The following is a 6,481-nucleotide window of genomic DNA, read 5'->3' on the forward strand; positions in this document are numbered from 1 at the left end:
TTCAAATTTAATATGATGTTATGCTGCCATGCAGTATAATCCAACAATTTTTTCGTACAAGCATTGTCGCTAATTTAAAATATTGTCATGTTTCATTTCAATCATCCCAAGGTAGGAAAGTAAACTAGAAAATGTAGAGAGTTTTTTTTTTTTTTGAAAAATTAGAATTAAGATGTCTTCTAATCATTTTGGGAGTCTTAAGAATCAGAATTGGTTAAAATTAACCAAAGGCAATATATCAGGACTGCTCTAGGATTGATTGTAAGGACCCTGGAGTGGTTGTATAATATAAAAATTGAATTGAGTTTTGGTAGATAATATTTGTTTGTGTAAATGGGCATAAATGAAATTTGATAATTTTTTTCTTTTAAAGAGATTCTAAGAATACACCTATATCAAAACATACATAGAATAATGACCAACATAATATTTCACAAGCAGCATATATTTTTTACATAATATAATTTTATTATTAATTAATTAAGTTAAATTTCCCTTTTCTTCTAATTTTGGACATTTTTAGCATTCACATTGTGTAATCTCTTTTATTTGTTTGTGGGTGTTGAGATACCGCTCAAATTATATATTTTTTATTTTCAGAAAAGTCAATATTTATAGAGTTTGTATTTTAGAAAATAATCCTTTTTAAGTTTGATTAGATTAGAAAACAATTAATTTAATGCTAAATCATAGGACTCTATAAATATATAGTTTTATAATAGATTTACAAAGAGAAGAGACATAAAGAAGAAACGGTAAGAAAAGAGTGAAGAGAGATAGAAAAGGAATATTGGGTTTTGGGTAGAGAAGGAACGGGTTTGAAGTGTGTCTTCTTGAAAGTTACAATAAATTTGATTTTCTTTTTCCAAGAACATAGGTGATTACATTGAATCATATAATATTTTATACCCTTTATTTCATTTTATTTTTCATGCTAACTTTGGATGTTGTGACTTTTTCCAACAAGTACTATCATACCTTCTGCATGCTTGGCCTAACAAAGGGTTAATGCATTATTATATTCCTTTTTAAACATTCATATATCTTTCTCTACATGAATTTTACTTTATATTGAAAGATATTAATACATCATTTGTGATAGCTTCTTATTTTTTACTTTATCTAAAAGTTGAAACATGAAGCAAAGTTGTAATATGAAGCCAAAAGCATACGGTCTACTTGTTAGTTGTTCTCAAAAATATTTTTTTTTGCTTTTAAGAACAAAAAAATATGAAAACATATCTAGCAATTGAAAAATCGTAAACGGATTTTTATTTTTTAAATCATAAAATAATATATATTTTTAAGAACATGGTTTAGTTATTTTCATTTATTTTCACTTATTTTTTATGGGCTATTTTAAAAAATAATAGGACAAATACAAAGAATAATTGAAAATAAATGACTATGTATAAAATTAATTTTATAAAAAATATTTAATAACATAAAAAATAAGTTGAAAACATTGCAAGTTCCCAAATTATTTTTATCTATTCTAGATAATATCAAGACTATATTTGGGAATCCTTTCAATAATAGTTTTTTGATATTTTCTAGTACAATAATAATACTTTTTAATTTTTTTTTATGTTATTAGAAAATATCAAAGTTTTTTGTTTTCTAGTTGTCAATCATATTTAGAAACATTCAAGAATTGTATTGAGTATGAATTTCATGTTTTAGCTAAGTTATATTGAAGGGATAATAATATATGTGATACAAAATCAATAGTAAAAGTAATATTCAAGTTAGCGTAAAGTAACTAGACTTTCTTGCTTTAATTTTAATTTAGACATACGTACCTAGAGAATGATACAACTCAATAATCATTAACATTGGGTGTATTCCTTTTGCTTTTTGGTACATATTTCTTCTTTACCGGTCAAAAAATTGAAATGAACATTAGAAAAGAGAGAAAAGGTTTCTTCTTTCTTTCCTTTTTACTCTTTATTTCCACCAAGGACATAACACTAAAGAATAGCTATTGCTTTGTTATTCTTTCCCTTTTTTTTTTTTTTTTTTCCTTTTTTCTATTTTATTTATTAATATTAGGTGAGATAGCACTTGCCTTGCCCACTCTTGAAAATTAATAAATGGGAAGAGATTAGGATAAAAAAAGAAAAAGAAAAAAAAAATTGATTTCAACTACTTGTAGTAGACATGGATTAGCATTGGAACGTAGATTTGTAATTATCTTTATTAAAATAAATTTTAAAACAATACTTAAAAGCAGTCCATGCTTAATAAAGAGGAGTGTTGATTTTGTTTTTTTTTTCTTTTCTTTTCTTTATTGAGAATATTACTTTTGCGTTTTTTTTTTTTCTTTATATCAAGAGGATAAGCTTTCCTTCATGCTTGGTAAAGGAATACTGAAAAAGAAAAAGAAAGAAAAGGATGAAGGTGACATCACGATGAGTTTTGCCACATGACATAAGACATAAGAGAGAACAATAGCTTTTGCTTTGTTATTCCTTTATTTATTTTCTCTTTTCCTTTTACACATTTTTTTTCTTTATTTTATTTTATTTTATTATCAATATTAGGGAGGATAGGACTTGCCTTGTCAGCTGTTGGAATTTAGTAAATAAGTAGAAGAGAAAAGGATAAAAAGGAAGAATAAAAGGAAAAAAAAAAAGGGCACTACAAGGAAAAAGATATATGGTGACATTTATAACGAGTCACCATAAACATAGGGTGTCACTACAACATAGCGTCACCTTCTCCACTAACACCATAGAGGGTACCAATTAGTGACATATTTGGAAGTGACACCAAAGTAGATAAATGGTGACCCATTCGGAAGTGACACCATATATTTCTAGTGATGATAGGGTGTTGCATTAAATGCATCATCTTTGAGTTATGATGTTATATTAAATGTGTCACCTTTGAGTAATGGTGTCACATCATTGTAAATTATTGTGGAAGATATGATTGCTTTTAGTTATAGATTTTTGTAATGCTTATGAATTACTAAGTAAGATTAACCTGTTTATATTTTGTCCATAAATATAACAATCATATTATATTTAACTCATTTTTCTATAATGTTTCTGGAATAACTCATAATACATTGATCATCTAATAATATTTGTATATCAAATATTCACAAAAAGATAGTACATCCAACATATCAAACCCATCAAAACTAAAAAAAGAAGAGTGAATACATACCAAAACATGATTTAGAAATGTTAAAGATCCCAAGATTCATGTATACCTCCATTTCATAAGCATAAAACCAGCTAACTATAAAATGACATAAAAGTCTCATCTAAAAATCTAAATTTCTCAGTACTAATTAAAGTAACATTTATGTCCTACAACGTATGACATAAGAGTTGCATTTAAAAACCCAAAATCTTGTTGCCTTCTTCTTTCTTTTTATTCTCCATTCCACCATCCCAAAAGTGTATACCTGCATTTCATAGTTTAATGAGTTTTAGAGATTTTTATTGAAGAAAATAAACATGGATCGATGTTTTCATAAATGAAAAAAAAATCTTTTTTTTTTTTTCAAATAGAAACATTATTCAAAGAACCTATGGAAAAATTCATGTAGTAGCTAAAGGACTCACCATGCATGGTGATCATGATGCATCAACATGATTCATGATTAGTTGTAGCACAAAAGTAGTCCATTCTCCTCTAATTTCATCGAATTCTACTTGAGAATATGTTTTTTTTTATCACCAAACTGAAATCAAATAAGAAAATAACATTAAAATGCACAACATTTGGAAGCCTAAAACTATGTACAATTCATTAAATTTGTAATACCTTTGAAGCAATAATTGTAGGATAAAAAATTATCTCTTTTATGAATCTCATAACAAAGTAGCCACATTCGAACCCTCCTTCTTGTCTTGGACGTACACTAATCGATCAATTATAAAATAACATTAGTACTCATATATATATATGGTGCAAATGCATAAACTAATGTGTAAAGAAATTTTTTTGGATGTCACCTGCACTAGTTGCCAAGATGGCTCCCTTTTAGATGTTTTCTTTGCAGATATTCGAAGAGCCCTATGTAAATAAGTTCAATGGGTACTGTTAGGAATTTGAGGCTAATCCAAACTATGGTGATCACCCTAGAGGGAGGGAGGGGGGGGGGGAGGTAAATAGGGTGATGGTCTATTTTTCACAAATTTAAACTATGTAAAAATAAGAGACAATTATATGCAAATATATAATAAACAAAATAAACACAATTGCATATAATTTAAAAGAGTTAGGGAAAAGAGAGTGCAAACACGAAAGTTTATAGTGGTTCGACACTTCCTTGCCTACGTCCATTCTCCTCAACCTCCTAACCGAGTGAGAGTTCCACTATCTTGAAGCTTCAACCAAGCTTCCAATCTCTTTACAATTAGATTATGGTTCCAATTCACCCTCTTGGACTTTTGGCTCCAAGCACCCTTTATACTTCTTCAAGAGATATCCCTCTCTTGAACAACTTCTCAAGTGATACCCCTCACTTGAGAAAATTCCTCACAAAGATATACAAATAATGATCTCTCAAAATCCTAGTAATAGAACTTTAGGTTCAAAGATACAAGAAAAACTAGGATTGAATGGTGCACTAAAGATATGCAAGTTATGAAACAATGGTGCACTAAAAAACACTCTTCCAAGGCTTAAATATAATCAAGAATGATTTGGGAAGGTTTAGCTTATGAAACAATGAAGTTTGGAGCCTTTTTATAGAAGAAAAAAGTCATACTAGCCGTTAGGGGATCGACCTAGCTCGATCGGTTGACTAGCCGTTAGGAAAAGTGACTGTTGGGCCTCAACCGGACCTCAACTGGACCTCGACCGGACCTCAATCGGTTAAGGTTCAACCTTGACAGGGAAGAGAAGGCCACTGGAAGAGAGAGAAAGTTTTTGGCCTTCCTCAACTGGTCCTTGACCGAACGAGCACAACCGGTCGACCGGTTGAACCGGTTGAGCCATTTTTTTGGCTCAACACTCAACCTTTTTCAACTTAAAACCTTTTAACACAAGTTTGAAAATCATTTAACACAAGGTTTTAGTTGAAAACATGAAATCATCCAATTCTTAAGATATTTAAAACAATATTACTCTTGGATGATGTTGGTGCATAAATAAATAATGAAATGCATGAAAGTCCTAGTGCACCAACAACCTTACAAAGAGATCCTAAGAAGCTTTGGTCTTGAAAAACTCTTCTCTTTGAGGTGGTCTTCTTCTTCATGATTTCTCCTTGGCTTGATTTGTCTTTGGATTGCCACTTTGGAAGTTGTCTTGCCTAGTCACACTTGAAATATGATCATTAGTTCTAAACCTTGTTTTGTTATCATCAAAATCAAGATTAACCAAACCTTGGTTTCACAGGTACATTTTTAAAATAGGTAAATGTTATATGTTTTAACATATATATAAATAATAAAAAAAAATGTGTTTGAGATGAATGTATTTTTTTTTTAAATAATACTATGAAAAATAATAGGAAGAACTTACATGTTTACGATATCCTTTAAGTCCTCACATGGTTTGTGATGCATAGGGTTAAGATAGTGGACTATCATTTTCCTTGGCTCAATCACTATCAAGACCCAATGAAAGCTAAAACATTAAAAACAAAAGTAGCATCTAATTAGAAATATAAATCAATCATAAAATCTCAAATTAAAGTATAATATTTGTCACTTACTCGGGGTTGTAAGGTATGAAAACATATTTAGCATCTTGGCACTCCATTAAGCCTTTTGACAACAATTGTGCTCTTTTCTCTGTTTGAGGAGTACTAAGGCCTGCTCCTGATATTGTAAAAGGATTAACAAATATAAATTATGATTCCTTTTTGGCAATATGTAGTTGATCATGCATGTGCCTATTATTGTATCAAAACACCAAAAGAAAATTATCATTAGTCATATCCAATTTCATTCAACATGGGCAACTCATAGTAAAAAATAAAAACAAATGAAAATAAAAGATGCACACCATAAATAGAAGGAGATGCAGTTTGATGACACCTCTAAAGATGAAATAATGTATTCACAATCCTCTCTAGATATATATGTTTGAAATTCGACACCAAATAGTGAAATGGGGAGCTGTATTGGGAATGTCTTGTCATTACCAAGACAACCATCCACAAATTTCTGAAAATTTTTAATGACCGAATGATTTTGAGGCTTAGATTTTCGAATAATTGGTGTCTTCACTATCTTCTTCTTTCCTTTATCCAACAGCTATGAAAAAGGAAGGAATGTTAGATATATATACTCCTAAACAATAAAATACCAAGTTACAATCAAATTTACTATAGGCATAAAATGACATACCTGAGGATGTTCAGTTTCAAGTATGACAAGGCTTGTTGGCCAGTCAAGCTCAAAGCCAATAGCATCCCCAACATTGATAATCTCATATGGATTTGAAAATGGGAGTCTAGCATCTGGCTTGTGTGCAACATTTATTACAACCAACCTATTCGATCCTTTTTCTT

This window comes from Vitis riparia, chromosome 7 (assembly GCF_004353265.1).
Source record: "Vitis riparia cultivar Riparia Gloire de Montpellier isolate 1030 chromosome 7, EGFV_Vit.rip_1.0, whole genome shotgun sequence".
Taxonomy (NCBI): domain Eukaryota; kingdom Viridiplantae; phylum Streptophyta; class Magnoliopsida; order Vitales; family Vitaceae; genus Vitis; species Vitis riparia.